The 25,945-nt window shown below is 39.6% G+C and overlaps 1 pseudogene; it reads left to right on the top strand.

Moving 5' to 3' along the window:
- The first annotated feature begins 730 nt into the window (after window positions 1-730).
- Window positions 731-18,626, top strand: LOC140618863 (ORM1-like protein 2 pseudogene; annotated as a pseudogene).
- The last annotated feature ends 7,319 nt before the right edge of the window (window positions 18,627-25,945 follow it).

The raw sequence follows: 25,945 nt of genomic DNA, 5'->3' as shown, positions 1-25,945 counted from the left end.
TTAGAACTATGCTGAAATAGACTACTGAAGAAGTATGGCATATGATAATAAAGGGGACGAATAAAAATGAAAGTGGAATGAAAGGTGCAAGTTTCTTGTTCTTAGATCACAGACCACCTCCTCGCCCACTCCCTGCCCCCATCCCACCCCCAGCTCCCAGCAGTTGCCCCAACTGCTCCCTTTATTTTTTATTTTAGTGGAACGCCTTTTTCTGTCTCAGCCACAAGATGTCAGCCTAAGCTTAGTCATTTCTGTATATTTCCAGGCCACAAACCAATTTCTTCATCCCTTCCCTTCCTCTTTTTTGGAGGAATGATCATTGGCTGTGGGCACTAACAAACCACAACTGATTGCATTGAGTTCTAGCAGCTTCAGGAGCTTTGCTAAAAACAGCGTCCGGCCACCAGAGGAGCTTTCCTGACTACCACGGCCCCCAGGCCCGAGAGAACACTGACCCCTCGCCCAGTGTGTCCACTGGTGCTTCCTGCACAAGGACATGAAACCAGTGTCCCTGGTTTCGGAAAGGACACCATATACCTGTCTCCTGCCAGTACATGAAGGCAACTCTAGAATGGCTTGGCAGCTCAATGCCTTCATGGATGAATGCCCCACTTACAGCCTGTCCTCCCTCCTCCCCTGTGGCAGCAGAATCTTCCCTCATAGGAGCAAGATACCTTGCAGTAGCTCCAAGAATCACCTTCTTTTCACACAATGGAGAAGAGGGGAAAAGATGGCTTTTCTTTCTTTCCTTGTGGACTTCTGTGAGACCCCCACCAAAACCTCTTCCAGATGCTTTCTAGCAGATGTAGGTGTACAGCTCACTGGCCAGCTTGTCCCAGAGACCATCACCAGCAAGAAGATTGGGGACCCCATGATCAGTTTAGATTGGTTAGGCTCATTCCCTAGGTCTGAGGAGGGTTTATCTTCCTTTAGCACATTACTCTTACCAGTTCAGCTGTGGTTGCCCAGGGAGGTCTGTAGTATGCTAGAGCTTCCCTGAAACAGAGCAAGGAAATCACCAATTCCAACAGTTTATATATAAACTGCTGCCCTTTGCTAGAGGAAGGGGGAAAAGTAACATGTTGCCATGACCTGCCAGGACTCTGACATCAAAGGCCCCAGGGCCCATGCAGGGAGCACTGGGCCAGGTGTCAGGAGCCTGGGATCTGAGACTCACTCTCCTCGGACAGTCTGAGAGCTTGAGAAAATGCCTCTGTTCTCTGGACCTGTTTCCTTCAGAGAAACACAGCATGCTCCAGGATGCCTAACATTGCACAGAATCAGCCTGGGCTACTGGCCCTCTTTGGAACAGGCAGGCTCAGGCCCCTGCTTGTTTGTCTCTCTCTGTGCTCTTAAGCCATGGAGTCACAGTAACCTGTAATTTCCAAACAAATGATCTTCTATGCTTGTGTGAACACTGGGCACCACTATCAGCAGGCATCTTTCTGTTCCCTTTCCTATGGCTGACCTGTCCGGGAGAAAACACCCGGACACAAAAGTAGGATGTCCTGAGGAAGTGGACCTGAAAGGGACAAGAACTGTGAGGCCATTGATGTGTAGTCCTATAACATGGGAGACAAGGGGCCATATTGTTCACTGAACAGGGCTGCATGATAAGAGTATTCAAATACCAAGTCATGGCGTGCATCACCTTCAAGATCAAGGTCAACTCTGGGGAGAGGAGAAAGTAGGAATGGAGATTGAATTTTTGGTTATACATGTTATGATTTTTCTCCTAAAAAGCATTTTTTTTTCTGCCAAGAAACAGATTGTCTGTCTGGATGCTGATGGCATGTGGGTGCAGCCCCTACTTGGGGCTCAGAGTCTTGGAGACACTAAAAGCCACAGAGAACCAGGCTTCCTGCAGAATTTTAATTCTGGTTGAATTCTAGGAATCAGCCTCGTTGCAACTCCCATGGATGGAGAAGGTTGTTAACTGCATAAGGCTTGACCAAGAGCCATCCAGCTTCCCTTGGGACCAGGGAGACAAGTCAGTGAGAAACACCATTATATTCAGAGGAACTTCAGGCTTCACCAGGAGCAAGTTAGGCATGTGAGCCACCCTTGGCTTCAGCCTTGCCCTTGTCCCATAACTTTGAGCAAAAGAGAACTTGGCATTGTGGAGAAATGTCACATTTTGAAGGAGCCTCTGACAGGGTTGGACGGTACAGTTTTGTGTGCCATTCACTGGTTTCACCTTGTTCTGCCTCTTGCCAAGAAGGAAATTCTAGAAGAGAGGAGTCGACTGGAAGCTCTGTACATGGAAGGATAAGTATTGGGCCAACTTGGTGCTGAGACCCAGATCATCAAGGACCCTGGACCCAAATACCCCACTCCCCTGCTCCAGACTCTCCTTCTATCTCAGAGTCCTGGGACAGGTTTCCTGAATCTGTGTAGCTCAGTCTCCCTCCTGGCCAGCAATGCTATAATAATAGTACCTGCCTCTGGGTTGTGAGGTTAAAATCACAAAGGATTCAGATAATTTTTACTATGATTTACCAACTACTCTGATTGTGAACAAATGATTTATCTAAGCCTTGAAGGTACCATTTAACCTCAAAGCACTATCCTAGGGCCCAAGGAGATGGTAAAGATTTTACAAGGACTACTTACCACAAAGTTGTATGAGGGGTACCTGGGTGGCTCAGTGGTTGAGCATCTGCCTTTGGCTCAGGTCTTGATCCCAGGGTCTCTGGATTGAGTCCTGCATTGGGTCCCACAGGGAGCCTACTTCTCCCTTTGCCTATGTCTCTGTCTCTCTCATGAACAAATAAAATCTTTAAAAAAAGTTGTAATGAAATCCAGACCTTCACCTGAGTCCCATTGGCACAGACAAAGGATTCCCAACCTGATCTCTGCATCAGAATCACATGAGAATTTTATAAATAAAAATATTTTTTACATGTCCCACCATAATATTCTAAATAGTTTGTGTTATCTATTTACACAAAAAAAAAGGAAATGAAATGAGTAGTTCAATCAGTGGGATGTTACAACTTGACTTTGTGACTTGGGTCATCCTCTTTGGTGAAAATTTCATTTTTTTTTTTTGAAACCAGTCCTTGGAAGTGTGTCTAACCAGGTATCCAAAGATGTACCCTCAGAAGAGTTATTTATTCTACACTGTCAATGTCCTCCAGCCAAAGACCATCAGGAACAGATCTGTGATTAAACAACTTGAATTTATTTCTCATTTAAAGAAGGGACAATACCATGGGGAAATGTGGAGTCTTTCGGTAAGAGCATGGTAGAGATGACATGAAAGGGTTTGGGGCTTGAACTGGGTGCTTTAGGGGCATCCTTGAGGAATCAGATCTTTACATGGCAACAGATGCTGTCAGAGAGTGAGTCGATTCTATTAAAGAGTAGCTTGAAAATGTACAACTTGGGAGGATGTGAGGCTAAAACTATGATTGGTAAAGCAACTGTTAAACGAATTACCCAGGAGGGGTGTTTGCTCAGTTTTGTGGTTTGAACTATGTTTATGTTTCTGACTACATTCGGACAGGACCACAGAATGCCTTGACCCATCAGAGTTGCAACGTGGCCTTCTCTAATGTTGGTGTTCTGTGAAATTGTTTTTACTAAGCAGGAAAGTGTTATATGTTCTAGCTGTGAGGGCCAGGCCTGTTCCTGGCAGCACTGAGCCTAACAGATGGTGCCAGGCCAGTTCCCAAATGTCAGGGGCTGCCTCTCTCTTTCTCAGTACCTCTTTCAGCCAAGGCCAGACTGCCAGGTCTCAAGACATAAATCGATGATCTTCACCGCTGCTGAGACGTTGCTAATCAGGTGTTTGTCCAGATTGTGCTGCCTAGGGTTAATCTCTCCTGCTGTTTGTTGCAGGATGAGTTGTTGTATCATCTGATATGGCAATCTCTGCCCAGGAGCATTTAAGACTCTGGATGGGATGGATCAGTTGACTGCATCACCAGCAGTTACCAGAAACAGAAATGAGTTTGAGTCCTTTCAATGAGCCTGTATACAGGAGCCTAATCATTAAACTGAGGCAAGAAAACACATCTTGGAATCCAACAAGGTCACTGGTGGAGAGCTGGGTATCTATTCCTTTAGCCTAATCATAGGCTATGTTATTGCCTGGAGTATGCAGGTGCAGCAAGAAGTGTTTGCTCTAGCGGCTAGTTAAGAGAAATTAATGTCTTTGTGATTATCCATGATTCTGACTAATAAATTTAAACAGATTTGTTGGGTTTCCAGAGAACAAATTGTGTAACTCATGACATCTGCTAGTGTCAAAAGTAAATTTTGGACTTAATGCAACTTTTCCAGTTGCATTATCCCTACCATGGGGGTTGCCATTCAAAGACTATGCATGGAAAAAGTCACTTATGCCTCTTGGAGTTCTCCCAAGTAGATTCTGTTTGCCTCTTTGGACGTTTCTGGATATTTTTTGTTCAGAGAAACATGATCCCCTGGAGCAGTAGTAGTTTTAAATACATTAAAGTCTATAACACTTATCCTGTATATGCAGAATTATTACGTGGTGGTCAATACACACTAAGTTATCTTTGTATTCAGGATAAGCCTGATGGCCACATAAGCAACAGATCCTAATGGGGCATGAATTGTATTGGGATTTTAAGTATTATTTTGCAATGCTATTGACCAAAAACTCTATTCCCCAAGAGAGTCATCAGTTCCTACAAAGCAGCCAAGAGTGTATCTGACTATTGGACCAAACACAGTCCAACATTAGTCCCCAAACGGACTAGGCTTTTCTGAGAGGGTTGTAATGGCTTTCACAGAAACATTTTGTTGACATGGGTCAAGGTCCAGATTTTAGAAGACTAAATTTGGGATCAGTTATGTGAGAGAAGCTTATGTCTCAGAAAGATCAGTATAAGGAAATTAACCTTGAATGTTTAAAGGAACAGTTGTCCAGAAGCTATGGTCTGAGAAAAATATACTGAAGTATTTTGTTTTTTTCTTAAATGGTAAAAGATTATGGCATGTGGGGAGAGGCAGTCAAATGTAATAGGATGAAAATGAGGGAAATCATATTAAGAGAATGATAGAGGGGATCCCTGGGTGGCGCAGCGGTTTGGCGCCTGCCTTTGGCCCAGGGCGCGATCCTGGAGACCCGGGATCGAATCCCACGTCGGGCTCCCGGTGCATGGAGCCTGCTTCTCCCTCTGCCTGTGTCTCTGTCTCTGCCTCTCTCTCTCTCTCTCTCTCTCTCTCTGTGACTATCATAAATAAATAAAAATTAAAAAAAAAAAGAGAGAATGATAGAGGACAACACCAGATGTGATTTGATTAGTGTAGAGAGAGGAAAGAAAAGGGGTAATGAAAAGTAGAAAATTAATCTGATTCTGACATCTTGGGTCGTAGGTGAAAGCCATCTGTTTCTGCACTCTACATCATCAGCACTCAACATCATCCAGAAAATTCCTAAGAACTCCTTCAGTTTCAAGCCTCCTGATGGAATGGACATACAGTAGACAGGAGTCTTTTAAGTTGGGAGATACAGCCTGGAGACCAACATCTTGGAGTTTCATTGTGACAGTCATTAACAGTACTTGATAAAGCCTTTTCCCATTGAGGGTCAAGAACAGTTTTTCTCTGATGCCTTTTTCAGAGGACCAAATCTCCAGGTCTCAGATCATGCAGCAGTTGCTTCAGAGGTTGTTATAGAAATTGTTTGTACCTATTGGTGATAGAGTCAGAGGTATTGTATGAGTTCCCTAGAGTAATTACTCATATCAGCATATAAGACAGTTGAATCTGGAATTGGAAGTAATTCTCAAACTCATAAGGCAGCCTGTTATTAATGCAGAAGGAGATAACTTCTGAGCCCTATGAGAAATTGATCTTATTGCCATCAAGGCTAACGGGAATAAGGCCTTAGAAGTTTGAGGGGTTTTGAGATCTTTGATCGTTATGGTTTTATTTTTTTATTTTTTTTTAATTTATTTTTTATTGGTGTTCAATTTACTAACATACAGAATAACCCCCAGTGCCCGTCACCCATTCACTCCCACCCCCCGCCCTCCTCCCCTTCTACCACCCCTAGTTCGTTTCCCAGAGTTAGCAGTCTTTACGTTCTGTCTCCCTTTCTGATATTTCCCACACATTTCTTCCCCCTTCCCTTATGGTTTTAGAATTCTGTTAGTTCTTTTTATTTTCCTTAAAGTTTATGAATGATAAAACGGGGTTTCTGAATAAAAGGTAAAGCATACAGCGTTAACAGTAATACCTGTGAAACATGTGTCTCCATTACTGCAAAGATAAATAGGATTTTCCAAGCCCAAAATACAAAACCAAGTAATAGCTTTCCCTTTGTCATTATTGTATAGCTTTCCAGAAAGAAAAACCTCAGCCATGCTCATGCCTCACCTTTGTGGTCTTTCTGAGGTTGTGTCACCAACAGGTGGGACATTATCAGAAACATCCTCAGTAATACTTTATGCTCTTGTGGATAATATCATAAAGCCATAAAGCATTTTTTAAAAACTCTATTTCCATTATGGCTTATTATAACTTTAGGTAAGATCAAAGCATCTCAATGTCTCCAACGTACTATTCTGTAGTGGCCAGGGCATCTCTTTGTTCCCAGAACATTTTGAAATTATGGACTAACCTAAATTCATACCTACTATCAGTAAAAAAAAATTTACCTTTTTATGTTCTATCAGCCAACAAGTCTGGGTAAGGGCAATTAATTTAGCCATCTGGGATATTTAATTTCTGGGTGAAGCTTATATGTCAAGGGCAAATTCAAGCTTTTGATGGCATACCCAACTTTGTGATTTTTAGGGTTTTTTTTTAAGTTTAAACCATATAAAACCATAATAAAATCAGTTATCTCATCTACAAGATTCATACTGATGGTAGATTTTTCCTAAAATGATGTTACATAGTTGTTGGGTTCTCTTTCTTCAGGTAAAGAAAGGAGGGTGGTTAGATTTTAAAATGATGCAGAGACCTTTGAAGGGCAAAGTAGGTGATCATGACTACCAGACAGGTGAGGATACAGGGGTTCTTTTATACCAAGTCCTTTGTGAAGCATTCCATGGGGCATGTTACCAGCCTCCAAAATAGAAGAGGCTCTCAAGATAGATAGATAGATAGATAGATAGATAGATAGATAGATAGATCTTATATATATATATATATAAGATGTTACCAGTATGTTACATTGCCTTAGTAATCAGAGAGAGAAAAGGAAATTTGTGCCTCTACCATTAGATCAAGATTATGTTAGCTTAAAGAACCAAATTATAAATTCAAAGAGAGTCACTGCCAAAGAGTTGGGTTTCTGTGTCCATGTGAAGTACTTTCATAAGATAATAATTACATGCCTTCAGGTATTAGACCGTGAGGAGTAACCAACACTGGGTCCAGACCTCGTGGGTAGCCTCTGAGCATAAGTGAGTGACTAAGACCTCTCTGCTGTCCAAGTGCTTTGGTGAAGGGACAGGAGTATTTTGAGCCAGACCAACATAGGCTCTCCACCAAAGGCTGCTCCAGGCTGGTGGTATGCCCACAACAATAGAGTAATAGCCAACTGCTACTTGTGGTTCTCTGAGGATTGTGCTTTTTGTTAATCCTCTGCCACACTTTAGTAAGTGCATTGATTAGAATTCGTAACCATGTTAGCTCAAATGTTGTTCTTTCAAAATCTTTGTACCTATGCAATAAACATGCAATGTTGTCCTCTTTGAAAAAGCTTCTATGAAAAGCTCTAAGAATTGACTGATGGGAATTCAGACTGTCATGGGATTATATTATTTTTGGAAATTCTAAAGTTTCTCTTTTCATCAGCTAAGTATTGGGACTTTTTAATAAAAAGTGTAGGTCTTCAAGTTATTTTATGGACACTTCTTTTAGATTGTAACTTAAATACAACAGTAATTTTGAAAGTGTTTTGAATACTTCATTTGTTTTGTTTTGAGGACTTAAAAGTCAATGGATTAATATTACTATCACTATTTGAGTACTGAAAAATGTTTTGGAACCAAAACAATTTACTACTGATGATTACATGACCTGTTTGCTTGCAACTTCCCCAAGGCCAAGTGACCTACCACATAGGCTTTTGCTTCATTAGCTCTTGATGCCTGAAGCACATGCTACTAGTGTGCATCTGTAGAATTTATCATTGAGAAATCTCTGAAGGGTCTTATAAATTGCCTTCTCCAGAGTTTAGTGCAAAAGAGGGGTCGGTGATATGGCAGTCAAATCACAGCATGACTTGCCTTGCCCATGAATACTTGACTCCAGGGTTTGCCATAATTGAATGTGTTAGGAGCAGTAAATACATAACCTACTTAACTGTTCTCTCATGGAATTAATTCTTCGTTTTTGATAGGTTGATGAAGCTAGTATGAAGTCTGAGGTTAGCTTATTAAATATTAGAAAAATATATCTAAAGGAAAATGATGAAAATGCAGCCAGTTTGAAAACCTTTTAACTTTTTTCGGCGCAAATACAGTGTATTTTTATGTCTTGTAAAGCATGATAAAGTTTTTAAAATGTAAAAAAAAAAAGAGAGAGAGAGAGAGAGTGAGAGAGAGAGAGAGAAAGTCTGTGTAGGATAATAACTCATTAAATGTATTAGGGACCCTAGAACTAAATCAACAGAAGTTTCTTTCTTTCTTTTTTTTTTTTTTTTCATAAATCACTGAAGTTTCCATGCATTTTGCTATCGTATATAGTAAGCAAGTTTGATATGGCTTGACCCCTGGATCTAACAAAAAACTGAAATAAGCAGGAAGTCTCTAATGATTCACATAACTGAGTCAATACTACCACTTGTTCAGAACTTTCATGAACAAAAAGCAAAAGGGATTTGTGAATCTAGAATCTTGGAGAAAAATTTTTAAAGACTTTATTTATCCATTTGATAGCGGAAGCATGTCCGAGGGAGAAGCAGAAAAAAGGGAGAAGGACAAGCAGAGTCCATGCAGAACAGAGAGCCCAGTGTGGGCCTCTATCCCAGGACTCCAAGATCATGAACTGAGAGGAAGACAGACACTTAACAACTGAGCCACTCAAGCACCCCAAAGATAGTTCTATTAGTACATTCTACTTATATACAATTCACCTAGGAAGATCAACTCTCTTTTGGATTTGCCTGGTTTTTTGGTGTTTTTTTTTTTGTTTTTTTTTTTTTTTTTTGGTTGTTCTAAATACCGAGGTTATAGGACAAAGTCTATCATTGTACTTTTGAATTAGTTAAAACCTGAAGAATTTTAACAAACTGGATTATTCTAATTATTCCTCTTTCTTTTTATTATTATTCTGAGTTGTAAAAAGTCAAAATAAAGACTCATAGCACAGAAGACAATATAAATCATAACCATCTAAAATCAGAAGTAATTTTAGAACATTGTAAAAACACACAAGAATAAAATTAAGAAAAAAACACAAGGAATTTTTAAAAACTCATTAAAGTGTAAAGAAAGCACTGATATTTAACAGAATAATTAAATTACAAAAGGAAACTGCTCAATCTAAGCATACAATTTTATTCCTGTTTTATACTACTTATGTAATAATTTGGAGCAAAAAATCTATTATTGTACTTTTATGTGTATATACTTAGGCATATACAGATATATAAAGAGGGAATTATTCAAGTTTTTACCTGGATCTTTAAAATAAAATTAATTTATCAGTATAGTAAACAATGTGGATATCATATTATATTTGTCCAATGAATAAGCTGTAATACATTTCTCAAGCAGAAATTCATATATATTATATATTATATATTATTTATTGTATCTTATATAGTTAACCATTTATATTACGATCATTTTTTTTAAGTAGTCTCTATGTAGCGTGAAGACCAACATGGAGCTTGAACTCACAACACTGAGATCAAAACTTGAGCTGAGACCAAGAGCCAGATGCTTAACTGATTGAGCTCACCCAGGCATCCCTATATTAAAACATCTTTAATCAAAATAATCAGCATGAAAAAGAACTACAGGACAAAAAACAAGAATTGTTTCACTATTTTTTCTTTATAAACATATCATTTTAACAATTGAAGTGGATGAATTCTCACACATATAGAAACATATATTTACTTCTGTCTATATAATTTGGATAAGAAAGTTGTCATTCAAAGACAATTGTATATTTTGTTGTTAATCTATTGCAATTTAAAATAGTAAGAGTAGAAATTATGTATGTTAGTAAGCGGTTTGTGTCTGCTTTTAGAAACTGACCTGGTGGGGATCCCTGGGTGGCGCAGGGGTTTGGCGCCTGCCTTTGGCCCGGGGCGCGATCCTGGAGACTGGAGACGGGGGATCGAATCCCACATCGGGCTCCCGGGGCATGGAGCCTGCTTCTCCCTCTGCCTGTGTCTTTGCCTCTCTCTCTCTCTCTCTCTGTGACTATAAGAAAGAAAGAAAGAAAGAAAGAAAGAAAGAAAGAAAGAAAGAAAGAAAGAAACTTACCTGGCTTTCAAAACTTAATTAACAACTCATTTGTCTAAGATCTTAAAATTAGATAAGGATTGGGGAATTCCAATTTAGTTAAATCTGTAGCTTTATAAAAATTTAATAAAGTTTAAAACTTTAAAAAGACATCCATTATTATCATTTCATTTCACTATGTATATACACAAATTTATACACATAATTTTTTATCTTAAACTGGTTATATAAACAGTGGCAACTTACCTAACTCATAAATACAATATAGGAAATTTATAAAATTTAAATCATGGGACAGTTCACCTTGGGGTTTTGAGCAACAACAAAAAAGATACTGTTCGGACATTATATTTTTATGGTAATTTTACCACATTTCTAAGTGTACCAAATCCAGTTTATTTGGAGAATATACTTTGATTTAGATCATCTAAATTCAGTGTTACTTTTTGGTGTGACATATGGTATATCCCAAAGATGTTACATTTGCCTTGTAATCACCGAGTGAAGTGTTCCACCTATCTCAAGTTAGTTGATTGTGTTATTCAAGTTTTCTGTATCTTTGTTAATTTTCTGTCCAGTCGTTCTAGCAGTTATTCAGAATGGGGTATTGAATTTTCCAGCTATAGCCAGTCAACTTTCTATTGCTCTTTTCAATTCTAGCAGTGTTTGCTTCATGTATTATGAACTTTTTTATTAGATACGTATACATTTATAATATATATTCCTGATGTGTTAAACTTTTATTTTTGAGATGTTTATCTCTCCAATAATATTTCTTAACTTAAGATCTATTTTATTTTATTTTTATTAAAGATTTTATTTATTTACTTGAAAAAGAGAGAGAAAGATTGAGCATGAGTGAGTGGGAGGGACAGAGGGAAAAACAGACTTCCCACTGAGCTGGGAGCCAGGATGTGGGCCGGATCCTAGGATCTTGGGATCATGACCTGAACCAAAGGAAGACCCTTAACTTACTGAGCCACCCAGGTGCCCCTTAAGATCTGTTATTGATAGAGTCATTCCACCTCTCTTATGGTTACTATTTATACATCTTTCTTACTTTCATTTTCAATCTCTTTGAGCCTAAATTTAAGGTGTGTTGGCATCAGGGGTTGGGTCATTCAGAAACTCCGTTTAAAGCACAGTATCCTCATTTGTTCCTCAAAGTCTATTTTATTACCTTATTTATTTATTCCAATTCCCCACTCCCTTTTTACCTAAGCCTCCCCAAAGAAAATCATTATATATTTATTGTGTCTTTTATTTTGTGAGTTTATATAAAATTTATAGTTTTATAATGTGTACATGTTTTAACTTTAGTAAATGCTACTGTGTTCTCCCTCATTTTGTTTCTTGCTCTTTTAGTCTGAACTTCCTCTAGACCACGCCAAGAACATGGGCCTTACTGGCACATTAGCGGTCTTTCTTATTAAAAAAAAAGAAAAACGAGAAAAAAGGATCCAACTAGATTAGCAGTCAGCAACCACTTCTGGCAGGTCGGAATCTGGCCCTGTGCTTTTTTATGAAAATAAAATTTTATTGGAACGCAGCCATGCCCATTCGGGTGTGTACCATTTATGAATGTTTTCATGCTATAAGGGTCAAGTCTAGTAGTTGCCATAGAAACCATATGACCTACAAAACGAATGATATTGCTATCTGTGCCTATACAGAAAGTTCACAGACCCCTGAACTGGATGATCCATTACAATCTGTGTATTCTCATCCGCCAAAACGTTCCTTTCTCCTGCCATTCTTACTGAGGGGCGATTTGAGCTAATGGAGGAAGGCAAACAAGCAAACATTTACCATGATGGCAGAGATTTTCTGAAGGCAAAATCAATTCAGAAATCTCACTTGTGGTTACATGACTAGGCCTCAGTGCTGGCAGAGCCTGTCACACATTGGAAATGCTGCTTCTACAAGCCCCACGTTAACTCCTCTGGGTATTACAGACTTGAGCAATTAAGTCTTGGTGTTTAAGACTGCTTTTTAAATCTGTCCTTTAATGTTGAGTGAAAAAAGAAGCTGATTTCAGTGAGAACTGTTTCTTACTCTTCTATACTCACAGTATGCCCTTATATTTTTTAATACTGTTATCCATATTATCAGTTATTGTAAAAGGCTCCAGGCTTTGGGAAAAAACATTTAAAAATACAGAAGGCACAAACTCTTGGAGATTAAAGTAAGGCAGGTGGACAGAGGCCCCAAAACTCTTAGCATCAAAGGTCTTTCAGAGCATTATTACTTTTCTCTGTTCACTATTACTTTTTTGTCTTTCTATCCTGGTCTAGACGTCATGTCTTACTGGTGTAGTTTAGCAAAGACTCAATCGACAGGGGTTAAGTCATTGTGTAGTACATACAGTTCTAGGCAGATAGTAGACACTCACTAAATGTCTATTAGATGAATGGGTGGCCATGATGGGTGCTTTCAGTGTAATCCCAGCCCTCTAGAAACTTTAAATGTTAAAGATAATACTACCACAAGGATTCGGTGATGGGTATCCAAACAGGCAACCATAACATAAGAAGACTCCAGAAACAAATGGACAATGAATTTTTAAAAATTTATTCATGAGAGACACAGAGAGGCAGAGACATAGGCAGAGGGAGAAGCAGGCTCCCTGCAGAATTCTATCCCAGGACCCCAGGATCATGACCTAAGCCAAAGGAAGATGCTCAACCACTGAGCCACCCAGACACCTCTGGACAATGAATTATGCTAATGAAATATGCTACACAATGGCCATAGGTTGGGGGGGGGAGTGAAGGGGCAACACATAAAAAATTCCAAACAATTAGCTTCACTGAAGTTTTATTTACACTTAGGTGATGTAATTAGCATCAGGTAAACTGTCTTGCCATTATCAACCCAAGAGTGTCTATTAATAATACTTGTTACATGAATTCTCAGTGCATTTGAATTTCACTTGTCTCCAGTACCTGGGCAAGGGTTCAAACTGAATCAAGACCTCATTTTATAAAACTTATATATTCAAGTCACAGGGCCACCTTACCAAGTGAACAAATAACCATTTTTTTCTCATAAATATATAAATACCTGATTCATGAATATGCAATTTATTCTTTATTTTTGCTATTTGGGGCTTTTGTATTTGGTGTGCAATATTTAATATTTGCTGAGAGATGTAAAGAATAATATTGCAAGCATGCATTTACACACTATCCAACTTGACAAATAAAGCCTTTCAATCCAATTAAGTTCCTAGTGGTCTCATCCCTGATCCCTGATCACAGAACTCTTTCTCCCTATTAGATGTAACAACACTCTAGACTTTGGGTATTATTATTTTCATGTGTTTCTTTATATTTCTATATTTTATTTTTTATATTATATTTTATTATATATTTTATATACATTCATCCCTAAAAATATCCAATATTGTCTATATGCTTATAACCTACATGTAACTGGTACCATAATTTAGTTTTTTTCAAATCATTTTACTTCAATCTGTATTATATCTTTGAGTTTAATCCGTAGTGATACAGGTATATGCCATATAATATTCCATTGCATGAATACAGCAATTTTTTTGTCAATTTCATTTTTTATTATTTAGCTTCTTTCCAGCTTTTTTTTTTTGCTATTACAAACAATATTTTGTGAACACTCATATATGTGTTTCCTTATGGACATGAGCAAGAATTTCTTTAGGGTGATATCTAATAATGACAACATTGATACTATCACTACTAGAAATAAAACTTGTAACATACTTTTACTAATGTAACTTCTAAGTATGTCAGATATATTAAATCATATTATCCTCACCTCAACCCAATGAGATAGATCATTATTATCCTCATTTTATGCATACAGAAAACATAAGTGGACAGTTGATAGGTCATACGATATGTACATTTTCAATTTTACCAGATACAGAAATTATCCTTCAAAGTACTACAAAAATTTCCATGTCCATTAGAGAAGTATATAAGTTTTTATTGGTTTATATTCTTGCAGCACTTTCAAAAATCGTTAGGGAGATAAAAATATATATTTATGTGTTTTTATTTGTGTCAATAACTCAGATGATAAAGAGAGATATCAAAATAAATTTTGCCTTAAGAGTGTGGATGAGTAAAGAAATCACAGAGGCTGGGAGTTTGACAAACATGTAAAATGCCCCACGGAGAGTCCAAACATTATTGATTGTTGGCATACAGCTGTGGGAAGGGTGGAGCCATACACTAGTGACAGTTTTGTTTTCCCAGCACTCACGGGGCTATTGAACACAAAAGGAAATGTCTCAACTAAAACTCAAGAGTTAGAAAGTCTGTTCCATAACTTTAATTCTCTCCCAGGTTGAACATATATAACTTTCCAGTGAGTTATGCATCCTGAACACCCTTACATTCTCTTTCTTAGTTGTGAATGATTCAAATAGCATATATAAAAATCATTATGTTTGTTTAAAAAAACAGAAAAAAGGATCCCTGGGTGGCTTAGCAGTTTAGCTTGCCTTGGGCTCAGGGTGTGATCCTGGAGTCCCGGGATCCAGTAACACATCAGGCTCCTTGCATGGAGCCTGCTTCTTCCTCTGCCCATGTCTCTGCCTCTCTCTCTCTCTATGTCTCTCATGAATAAATAAATAAAATCTTTAAATAATAATAATAATAATAATAAAAACAGAAATGCCCACTTCTCCTCAGAAATGGTTAATTTTTTTATATTTCTTGCAGAAGGAAAGAATGTTTATGTATATTTGATTGATGGAGAGATAGACTCAAATTATGAACCTAAGGAGATTAAGGATCTTTAAATTTGTGGTCAAAACAGATAAAAATAAAACTTTCCGACTTATGGAGGTTGTGGGAAATGCCATTTTCCATGAACACATTTATATTAACACTTGAAACGCACCCAGACTTCAAATCCCACCAAATGGAAAATTTCCCAAGTGTGGGAAGTGGGCTTCTTACCACATAGGTTGCTGATTCCCTCTTCATCAAAGGGCCCCTCTGTATTCAGCATATTTCAGAAACTCTAGTAATTTTTGTGAGGGGGTTATTCAAACATACTTGACTGAGTAAAAGTGTAAGATATGTTTTCCAAAGAAATAGAAGTTCAAGCCATAAAAAGTTAGGATATGCTCACAGCAGCAAAAACTACATTTCAGCCACACAGCTTATGTTCTGGTGGCAAACTCCTTTCCCTACAGAAAATTTAGAGGTACTATCACCTTCACAAAACGAAAGCCCCTCCTCCTCAAAGGGAGCATTTCAAAACTCTGAAAATTCTGATTCCCTACTGAATTTTACAGAAGAGGCTTTCTGAGGCCACGAAGTACCCCTTCTGGTCCTGCAGTTCCAGAGAAAATATCAAGAGTAACAATAGAAGCTTCCTTCTTTTGTTTCTTAGTTCCACCCCTGTTGAAAGGTCCCTGAGTTCTTCAAACATCAACCTGGATTATTTAGTAGAAAACACGAGAGAAATAAATATCTCTTCCGGGCATTCCAGTTAGAAAGAGAAGCCTGGGCTTAATGTCACTATTACCGACCAAATCCCCTCAGTTCAGGGATGGAATGTCTTCTCTTCTTGCTTGGAGCTAAGAAAACATATTTCATGGTGGAATCTTGGTTATGAGGGTTTGGTTTCAAAATGATTTAGTGATTATAAGCCAGTCTTCCATGAAATTATTTGAAGGTAGATGGAGTCTGGTATGATACTAAAAAAAAAAAAAAAGATTCCTTAAAAAAAAATACTACCCTTTGTGTTTTAATTTAGCCACAGTGTGTCTATTTTCCATTAAGAAAACTGTTCCTGAGCTGTTCTAAGGTATCTAAGATTTCGACTATATATGACATACAATTGCCAGAAAACCCATCCCACTTAAGAGAATTCTAATTAGCAAGGCTTCTGCTAATGAAATACTCAGAAGTTGGGGGGGGGGGGATGGGGTAACTGGGTAATGGACATTAAGGAGGGCATGTGATGTAATGAGCACTGGGTATTATATAAGACTGATGAATCACTGACCTCTACCTCTGAAACCAATAATACATTATATGTTAATTAATTGAATTTAAATAAAATTAGGAAAAAAAGAAGTCAATGTCTTTTAAGTTAATACCAAAACAAAGACCTTGCAAGGCACGCTGCCATTCAAGAATATGTTTGTACTATGACAGGTTTCTAGAGGAGCTATCTGATACTTCTTTTAAGTGAGATGGGTAGTTAGGGTCCCTGGGAAGACAAAAGATCAGGGAAGGAATGTGGAGAGATAAAAGGAAGAGGAAAAGTGGGGGGTGATTGATGGAGGGACAGAGGAATTGCACAGTAGAATAAATCTCATCTATTAAAATAGTTCATGGCTCTCTGATAAATTGGCACATTCAGAAATCTGTTTTCTTTAAGGAAACTTATATTTTGTTATCTTGAACACATTCTGAAGTTATTTCTTTGGGACTCCAAAGAATCATATTTTGGAGATGAGGAGCAACCTAGCTGATACTAAACAATAACCATTGATTTTGGAGAATATGCTTTTGAATACATGAATGTATTCACCAAAACAAACCAATACTCCATTCCCAATTCGATCTTATAACCTTTGATCCATGGTTTGTGGCATGGACAACAGAAGGGGTGGGGGCGGGGGCGGGGGGAAACGCCACAAATGAGACTATAATTCAACTTCAAGAATCAAAAATTAGAGGCAATATTGTTGACATTGTCTTAGTTTGGGATCTGCCTGACGCAGATGATAACAGGGATTTGAGGCCACTTCTGAAGCTAGCAGGCAGGGGCTGCCAAGAGACTGGAAAGGGGAGGGGTGCTGAGGAAAAATGAGAAGAGGTGAAAGATAGGGGGGTGAAGTAGAGTCCCCCCCACCCCAGGAAGTTAAATACCTAGAGAGGAGCACTGAGGAGAGCCTGAGGACAGCCCACAAATGATGAATGAGAGAGAGAAGCTGGGAGGAGCACGGGCAGGCTCAGTACCAGGGTTTAGGGAATTTTAGGTGAAAGGGGCAGGCAAGGTCTGCTTCCCACCTAGGCATCATTAACCTTAGAGCTAGCACAATTTTATTTTTTTTTTAATTTTTATTTATTGGAGTTCAATTTGCCAACATTTAGCATAATACCCAGGAGCTAGCACAATTTTAAAGGGCTAAGGTCAGACAATCAGGGCCACCCCTAGAATCAGGGATAGGGTAAGCTCAAGTCTCTTCCTTGCTCGATCCAGAAGCCACGGGCCAATACTTGGCCGCACCCAACTCTTGAGAAAAGGAACTGGGATGCTGCCTGCTTACACACCAAGATGATGAGAGACAGGACAGGCAAGCCCAGAGGAAAAGGTGGGCATTAGAAGTACTTTTACCTCTTACCCCTTCTTAGTGTTTCCTTGATTGTTTCCCCTGAACGTCTTCTGAAATGATGTCACGTGAATGTAACCTCTTCATGATTCCCTATTAACTTCTTCAGGAAAATAAAGTGAGATACTTATTTCCTTTGCTGCGTGAAGCCCCTGCCCCAAGCCTAGGCTTCCTCCTTCAATTTATAGTTGAAGTGTAGGGACCAGAGTAAAGAATACCGTTCAGGTCTCTAAGAGCAGAGAGGACCAGTCTTGCCTTTTAAATTTTTCCCCCAGGTTTTCAACTTTTTCTTTGTGCACATTGAGGAAGTTCTTTCATTCTTTCACTTTGGCTCTTTGGAGACAACTGGGGGGAACAAACTCAGAAGGAGATTGAAAGGAAATTGAGTTGGACTCCTGCCTGATCCCCCACTGTGGTAGGGTGAATGTAGGAGTGGCACACAGTGAAGGAAACCCCAGCACTCAAGTGATGAATAGCCAGGGCATCTGGCTGGCCTATACCATCTTGGTAGGACTCCTGCATGTGGTTCTACTCAGCATCCCCTTCTTCAGCATTCCTGTTGTCTGGACCCTGACCAACATCATCCATAACTTGGCTACATGTATTTTCTTACACACAGTGAAAAGGACACCCTTTGAGTTCCTGACAGAGGAAAGGCTTACCACTGACACATTGGGAACAGATGGACTATGGGCTCCAATTTATCTTTTCCCAGATCCCTCAGCATCTCTCCAAATGTCCTCTACCTCCTGGCAAGCTTCTACACCAAGTATGATGCTGCTCACTTCCTCACCAACACAGCCTCATGGCTCAGCATACTACCACCTAAGTTGCCCCAATTCCAAGAGGATCATCTCTTTGGCATCAACAAATACTGAGGGATGGAGCTGGGGATGACACTGGACCAAAGGACTGTAATGTCCTTTCCTTCTCCACACTGTCTTCTGTATCCTGAAAGCCTGAGAACTATACAACATTTCCCAAGCCCCAGGAAGAGAATAGATTGGAAAATGGGGATCTTTGGGCCCAGTCCTACAAAGAACAGATTTCTTTGAATCAAAAGAGGAGGAAAGATAAGGGCCAAATCAGTCTCATTCACAGCAGGAAGCCATGTTTGGGCAGTGTATTTGGTAATACAAAAAAGTTTTTCCAGATCAAACCACCTTCCAGCTCTGTTTTACTGTGTATTATCCTTATAGTAAAGAATTTTTTTCAAAAAAGAAAAAGACAGGAATTTAAGGCAATTAGTGTACCTAAGAGGCAAAGGAAACAGGAATAGGACAATGGGGAAATGAGGCAGAGAAGTGAAGCCACCCTTTAATGAGTATGACTTCAGGCCAGCCACCACTGAAGTAACTGGAACTCCATTCTATTGGAGAGCTCAGGGAGTCAAAGTAAAATACAACCTCAGTGTTTATCTCTCCCCAAGGGTGAGGGAGCTGGGATATTGATTGAGTGATGCTTCAAGAGGCAATAATTCTCTCTCTCTCTCTCTCTCTATATATATATATATATATAGAGAGAGAGAGAGAGAGATAGATAGAGATAGAGATAGATATCAATTATATATATCAATCACTTCGTGTGGCAGATTATTAATCACCATTAATCAAGGGATGCCTGGGTGGCTCAGTGGTTGAGCGTCTGCCTTTGGCTCAGGGCGTGATCCCGGAGTTCTAGGATCAAGTGCCACATCAGGCTTCCTGCAAGGAGCCCGCTTCTCCCTCCACCTATGTCTCTGCCTCTCTCTCTCTCTGTGTCTCTCATGAATAAATAATAAATAAAATCTTTTTTTTAAAAAAAGCACCGTTAATCAAAGACCAATTGAATTCTTTTATTTTTCCAGTTTTATTGAGAAATAATTGACATATATCACTGTAAAAGTTTGAGGCATACAACATGATGGTGTGATTTACATTTACTGTGAAATGATGACTACAATAAATTCAGCTAACATCCATATTCTCATATAGGTACAATGAAAAGAAAAAAGATCTTGCAAGGTATTCTGTTCCCCAAGAGTAAGTATGTTCATCCTATGACAGGTTTCTGGATGAGTCAGCTGATACTTCTTTTAAAGTGGGGAGCAAAGTCAGATTTTCTCCTTGTGGAACACCTGGGTGGCTTAGCAGTAGAGCATCTGCCTTTGACTCAGGGCATGATCCTGGGGTCCCAGGATCGAGTCCCACATCGGGCTCCCTGCGTGGAGCCTGCTTCTCCCTCTGCCTCTGTCTCTGCCTCTCTCGCTGTAACTCTCATGAATAAATAAATAAAATTTTAAAAAATTCTCCTTGTGATAAAAACTCTCAGGATTTATTCTCTTAACTATATATAGTTCCTATATATCATACATCAGTATTAGCTATGGTTATATATAGGTCACATACTTATTTATCTTATGACTGGACTGTATACTTTTTGACCACCTTTCTCCAGTTCCCCTCCCTATATTCTCCTCTGTCTCTGTTAACCACAAATCTGATCTCTTTTTCTATGATTTTCTTTAGATTCCATATATAAGTGAGATTGTACAATATTTGTCTTTCTCTGTCGTCGCAAATGATAGGATCTCCTTGTATTTTATGGCTGAATAACATCCCACTGTATTTTTATACAACTTCTTTATCCATTCCTTCATCAAGGAACATGTAGGTTGTTTCCATGTCTTTGCTATTATAAATAATGCTGTTATTGGGGGTGCAGCAATTGGATTTGGCCAACACTGCTTCCTTGAGACCATCTAGCAGGGATCAAAGTGCTGGAAATATGAAGCTACCATAAGAGTTACAGAACATTTCTCCAGACAGATCTGCAAGCATCAAGAGATATCCTGTGAATGAAGTTTATGGAGCATTTCCTTTATTCTCACTGCCAAGCTGTGGGGTGGTCAGATGTGAGGACTTTCTCACTGGTGAGAAAGCGGCTTGAGAGATTATATGGTTCCTCTGACATGTTACACCTGCTGAAAGGTATTGACTTTGACCCACTGTCTCCTTTCTCTTTTCCCTTTTCCTCTATACCTGGCTGTATTATGAGGCTGCTGACAATTTGGAGAAGATTTTAATTAAAGTTCTTTAAGACCTCCAAGAATATCAGAAAATACATGATATTTCCAATAATATGTCAACATAACAATACTACTAACATAGCTATAATGATAAGATGCAGCTATAACAACAATTAAATCTCTTCTTTAATTTCTGTCACCTGGAGTTGGTCCTAGGTAACTTCTCACTTAAGAGAGTGACATGAAACATGAACTAGCCTGAGTGTTTCCTCGTGGTGCCACTGTCATGGTATTTGGGAAGTCTACCAAGTTTGTAGATTTTTGACCCATTTTCTTAAGCAAAAGCATATAAAATAGATTTACACATTTAATCACACTGTGCTCAAATGTACGAAGAAAGGTGATATCTTGATTTCTCTAAAATTGATTTTTTGCTTCTCACAAGTGCCACCTGCTATATTGTATGTGTGTGTCCTTGTGAATGTGCATGCAAGGAGGTTCAGATTTTTCAAACAAACTTTTTTGGTGAAGAATAACATGTATAATGAAATGTGCAAATATATTAAGTACTACTGAATGGATTTTCACAAGATAAATATGAACATAGAGTCAGCACACGGATTAAGTACATTACCAGTACCCTTGAACCAGCCTCATGCCACCTCCTAGTTACCAGGCCTGACATGGGAGACAGGGTAATTGATTCAATCACCCCTTTCCTCCTTCTCTGCCCTCAGTGAGGGCATCTGGTACTTCATGATCTGCGTGCATCACTGCAGAACTTAATAGGATATGAATTGATGCTTTGCTTCCTCAGACAGGAACCAGAGGCAAGACTTGGGGTCTCTCACTCTGGAAGACATTAAAAACTTGGACCCCTTTGGGAGCAAAGCACAGACCCTGGTACCATGGCATCATACTAGGAGCTATGGCCAGTAGAGAAATCACAGGGAAAATGTAGCTGATGATTTCTAGGAAAATAAAGGCTGGAGTATTATTTTTAAGTTTCCCTTGTATGTACTGCAGTTTCCTTGTGTTGTCCTCAAGTGTTAGGAAAGTCTGTTTAATACACAGCCCTTTTGTTAATTTTGATTGGAGGGATCCTCTTTGTCTACATTCTTCGGCAAAACAGACAAGAGGGAATAACTACAATGTGGAAAAGATGTCAGAGACCTGCAGGAGGAGATGGAAGGACTGAACCTGAGCCTGGGACATGAAATGACCAGGGGCTCACGTAGGTTTGTGGAACACTCCTCAGGGTTCTCAGAAATACCTACCAGCAAGCTGCTCAGATTAAGGACCACTGAACAGTAAAGGGAAGAAGATATCCCATGTGCTAGAAATTGATTGGATGCAGAAATAACCTTTTTTTTTTTTTTTTGGATAACTTCTACATGTGCCATTCAGATTAGCAAATATATATTATTCTTAATATTATGGGTTTTTTAATATTTCATTTATTTATCCAAGACAGAGAGAGAGAGAGAGAGAGAGGCAGAGGGAGAAGCAGGCTCCGACGTGGGACTGCATCCCGGGTCTCCAGGATCACACTCCGGGCGGAAGGCTGGGCCACCCGGCTGCCCAATATTATGTTTTTAAATATATATTTTAAAATGCAGTTGCAGAATATCATCATACAATTAGAAAACGTTAATTGGTTTTTCTTGGGGGTTTTTGTTTGTTTTTTAGTTAATTGGGGTTTTTTTATTCGCTCTTCTCGGGCACCTCTCTTCCCACTCACTCCCCCTGGCTGCCAGAATTTCTTCCCGAAGCGCCTATTTCACAACCAACCACGAGATGTCAGCCCAAGCTTAGTCATCCCGGTATTTCCTGGCCCACAGAATAAACTTGCTTTTTTTTCTAACTAGAGATAATTTTGAGGCCCTCAAGCCCCTCAAGGTCAGGTACAGAAACCCCCGTGGCCGCTTGCCAGGGATGCTCGTCATGGATGAGACCCACGGCCTTCTTGGATCTAAACCCACTGATAATCTTGGGCACGAACAAATCACACCTGCTCTCCCTGAGCTCTAGTGACTTCGGAAGGGTCTCGGCTAAGGGCAGCATCCAGCCTCAGAAGGAGCTTTCCTCCCAGGGCTGGGAGGACTGGTCCCTTGCCCAGTGGGTGGGCAGGAGCTTCCTGCGCGAGGCACAGAAAACTCGTGCCTTGGATCTGGACGGAGGACACCGCCTACCTGCCTCCCTACAGCTGCGTGAAGGCTACTCCGCATCTGGCTCTGCAGCTCCACGCCTTCGTGGACGCAAACGCTTTCCCACTTGCAACCTGCCCTCTGCGGGATGTCAGCCCGAGATGCCTGCGGGAGCTCCAAGAGCCACCTTCTTGACACAGAACAGAGAAGGAGGGAGGAAGAAGCTGGCTTTTCTGGTGAATGTTTGTGAGGCCTGGGAAAAAACCTCTTCCAGACACCTTCCAGCAGATGTGGACACAACCCATTGGCCAGCCCGTTCCTGACACACTTGCCAGCAAAGGGAGTAGGGATCTGGTAGGTTTAGATTGGTTAGACCCATTCCCTGGGCCTGACACTGCCCCAGACTTGAACAAAATGGGCTCCATTATCAAGGCTGTTGAGGAGACAGCTGGCAGAAACTGCTTCACAAGATTTTTAAAAACAGAGGAAGAAGAAAGAACAAAAGAACGAAAGACCATAAGAACGAAAGGAAGGAAGGAAGGAAGGAAGGGAGGAAGGGAGGGAGGGAGGGAGGGAGGGAGGAAGGAAGGAAGGAAGGAAGGAAGGAAGGAAGGAAGGAAGGAAGGAAAGAAAGAAAGAAGAAAGAAAGGAAAGAAAGGAAAGAAAGAAAGAAAGAAAGAAAGAAGAAGAAGAAGAAGAAGAAGAAGAAGAAGAAGAAAAAGGAAGGAAGGAAGGAAGGAAGGAAGGAAGGAAGGAAGGAAAAGAAAGAAAGAAAGAAAGAAAGAAAGAAAGAAAGAAAGAGAAAAAAGAAAAGAAAAAAGAAAAGAAAAAAGAAAAAAGAAAAGAAAAGAAAGGAAGGAAGGAGGGAAGGAAGAAGGGAGGGAGGGAAAGGGAAGGAGGATGGGAAAGAGGAAGGAAGGAAACTAATCAAAGAACAAAAACAAAAATCAAACCTGCCAAAAGTCCATATGAAATCTGTTCTCAGTAAAATTTATTCTCAATAAATTAATAAATCAACATTTTAAATGTGTACTGTGCAGGTAGATTTTCATCATGAACCTTTTTTTTTTTAATGCCCTTTTATGTAGCTCTACTGACTACTTACAGGGTAATTTGTGAAAATTTTATTATTTGTAATGTATTGGTGGCCAGTTCATTAAGTCTCAACATAGTGGGACAAAAACAAGAAAAGTTTTTCTATTTCCCACACTGTGGCTCTCCTTTGATCTCTGCTGGAGTTCCCAGTTCAATCCCTTAGGTAACTCCTGGGCAGATACCTTGACTTTCTAGTCATGTTCAATCACCAAGATTCTATTCATTTTAAAATTTTAATCTAAATGTGTATTTTAAATCTCATCTCTTCCCTTCTCCAAAGGTTGAAACTTCCAAGTGGATAAGACTGTGGTCTGCTCTTTCCTTCTGCTTCAGCATCTTGGACTTGGTGAATAGGAAGACACAGTCCATCTCTGGAATCCCTCTTGGTCCTCTTTATTTTTCTCGTCTCCAGCTACTCTACAGATGTTGGATGAGGAAGAAGGGATAGGAGGAAATGGTAAATGCCTTTTCACTGGATATCTTTGTGGTGGTTTCTGCTTCTGAGCTACCACAGACTGGCTACCAACACACTCCCAAGTGATAGAGACTTTCAGACATTGGCTCACAGGTTGCATGCACAAAATTTCAAAGGCCTTATTGAGGTTCTCCCTACCACTCAATTTGCTGATGTCATGGTTCATATCAACCCCTTTTCACCATCCCTTCTTATATTTTCCTGGAGGAGAACCCCACACACTTGTTCCTGGCAGGCAGCCTTTGCCTTTTGAGCAACCGTCTTCATTAGAGAATTAATAAGATGACACAAAACTGGCATTATCATAGGAAACTCTGCATTCCAATTGTGGATGCGTAAACATCTCTACCACTGGCCCTTGCTATCTATCCTGCTGCCTCATCTTTTGCCTCCCTCTTCAGCTATGCTGTGGAGCAGTTGGCAAGCATGCTTGCCTTGGGAGATGCCTATCTGGGAAAGAGAGCCAGCTTTTCCCTTCTGCAGTAGCCCTGGTCTTTATGTGTGATTCTCTTAGAAATCCCATCATTTGGCTTTGGAGATGAGAAAGCAACTTTATGATGAACACTTGCTTCACCAGGCTAACACCCACACTTCTTATGAAACTACCACTTCTCTCAATTCTTTAATAGGATAGGGGGGCATTGGCTGACTGTCCTGGATAGTAGGGATGATGTATCTCCTCTTGGTAAGCCTGGGGCAGGGGCTGGTCCCTATGTTATTTTAGGTCAGTATGTAACTCACTCGATCCTTAAATTTGGTTCATTGTTGCCAGTATGGGCTATAGTGAATGTCCTCCTAACAATCTTTTAAATTTTATGTAAAGAACAATTACTAAAGAGAATTTTAAAAGTTTGATCTGTGATCAGCATTCTGTATTAAGTAAAAGAAGAAAACTAACATATTTGAGAACTTATTTCACTCAATTGTCACAACATGACAATGAAGTACTCATTCTGGCTTGATAAAAATGGAAAATTTAAGCTCCAGAAGTATTCAGTGACTTGTTCAAGGTCTCACAGTTAATGAGGCAGAAACACAGGTATGTCTGATTCCAAAGCCTATACTTTTATTACTTCTCCTGCTTTTTCTACAGTGTCTGGTAAGTAGGTCCGTTAGCCTCCCTACACAACTAGTTTTAAATAAGTGAACAAGGCAAAATTCAATTAAAAAGGAGTGGCCACCACTGATCATAAACAGCACTCACATTTCCACTTACAGGCACTTTCAGCTAGTTCAGTCATGGCAAACGGAGAAAAAATAGGGTAAGTATCTTTGCCTTCAAAATGGTTGGCAGCTAGGAAGGAACCTAAAGACATACAGGAAATGAACTACAATAAAAGGTAAAAGTGCAACTCCTAAAACAAAGACAAAAACTCAAATTCTAAAAGGATTCTCCAGTTCAATTTCTTTCTTGGAAGACTAGATGTCAGAAAAAGTTACAGTGTGAGCTGAGTGCTGGGGAATGGGCAGGCT

This window comes from Canis lupus, chromosome 26, assembly GCF_048164855.1.
Source record: "Canis lupus baileyi chromosome 26, mCanLup2.hap1, whole genome shotgun sequence".
NCBI lineage: Eukaryota > Metazoa > Chordata > Mammalia > Carnivora > Canidae > Canis > Canis lupus.
The sequence above is the reverse complement of the archived record's forward strand: the minus strand, read 5'-3'. Positions and strand labels throughout refer to the sequence as shown.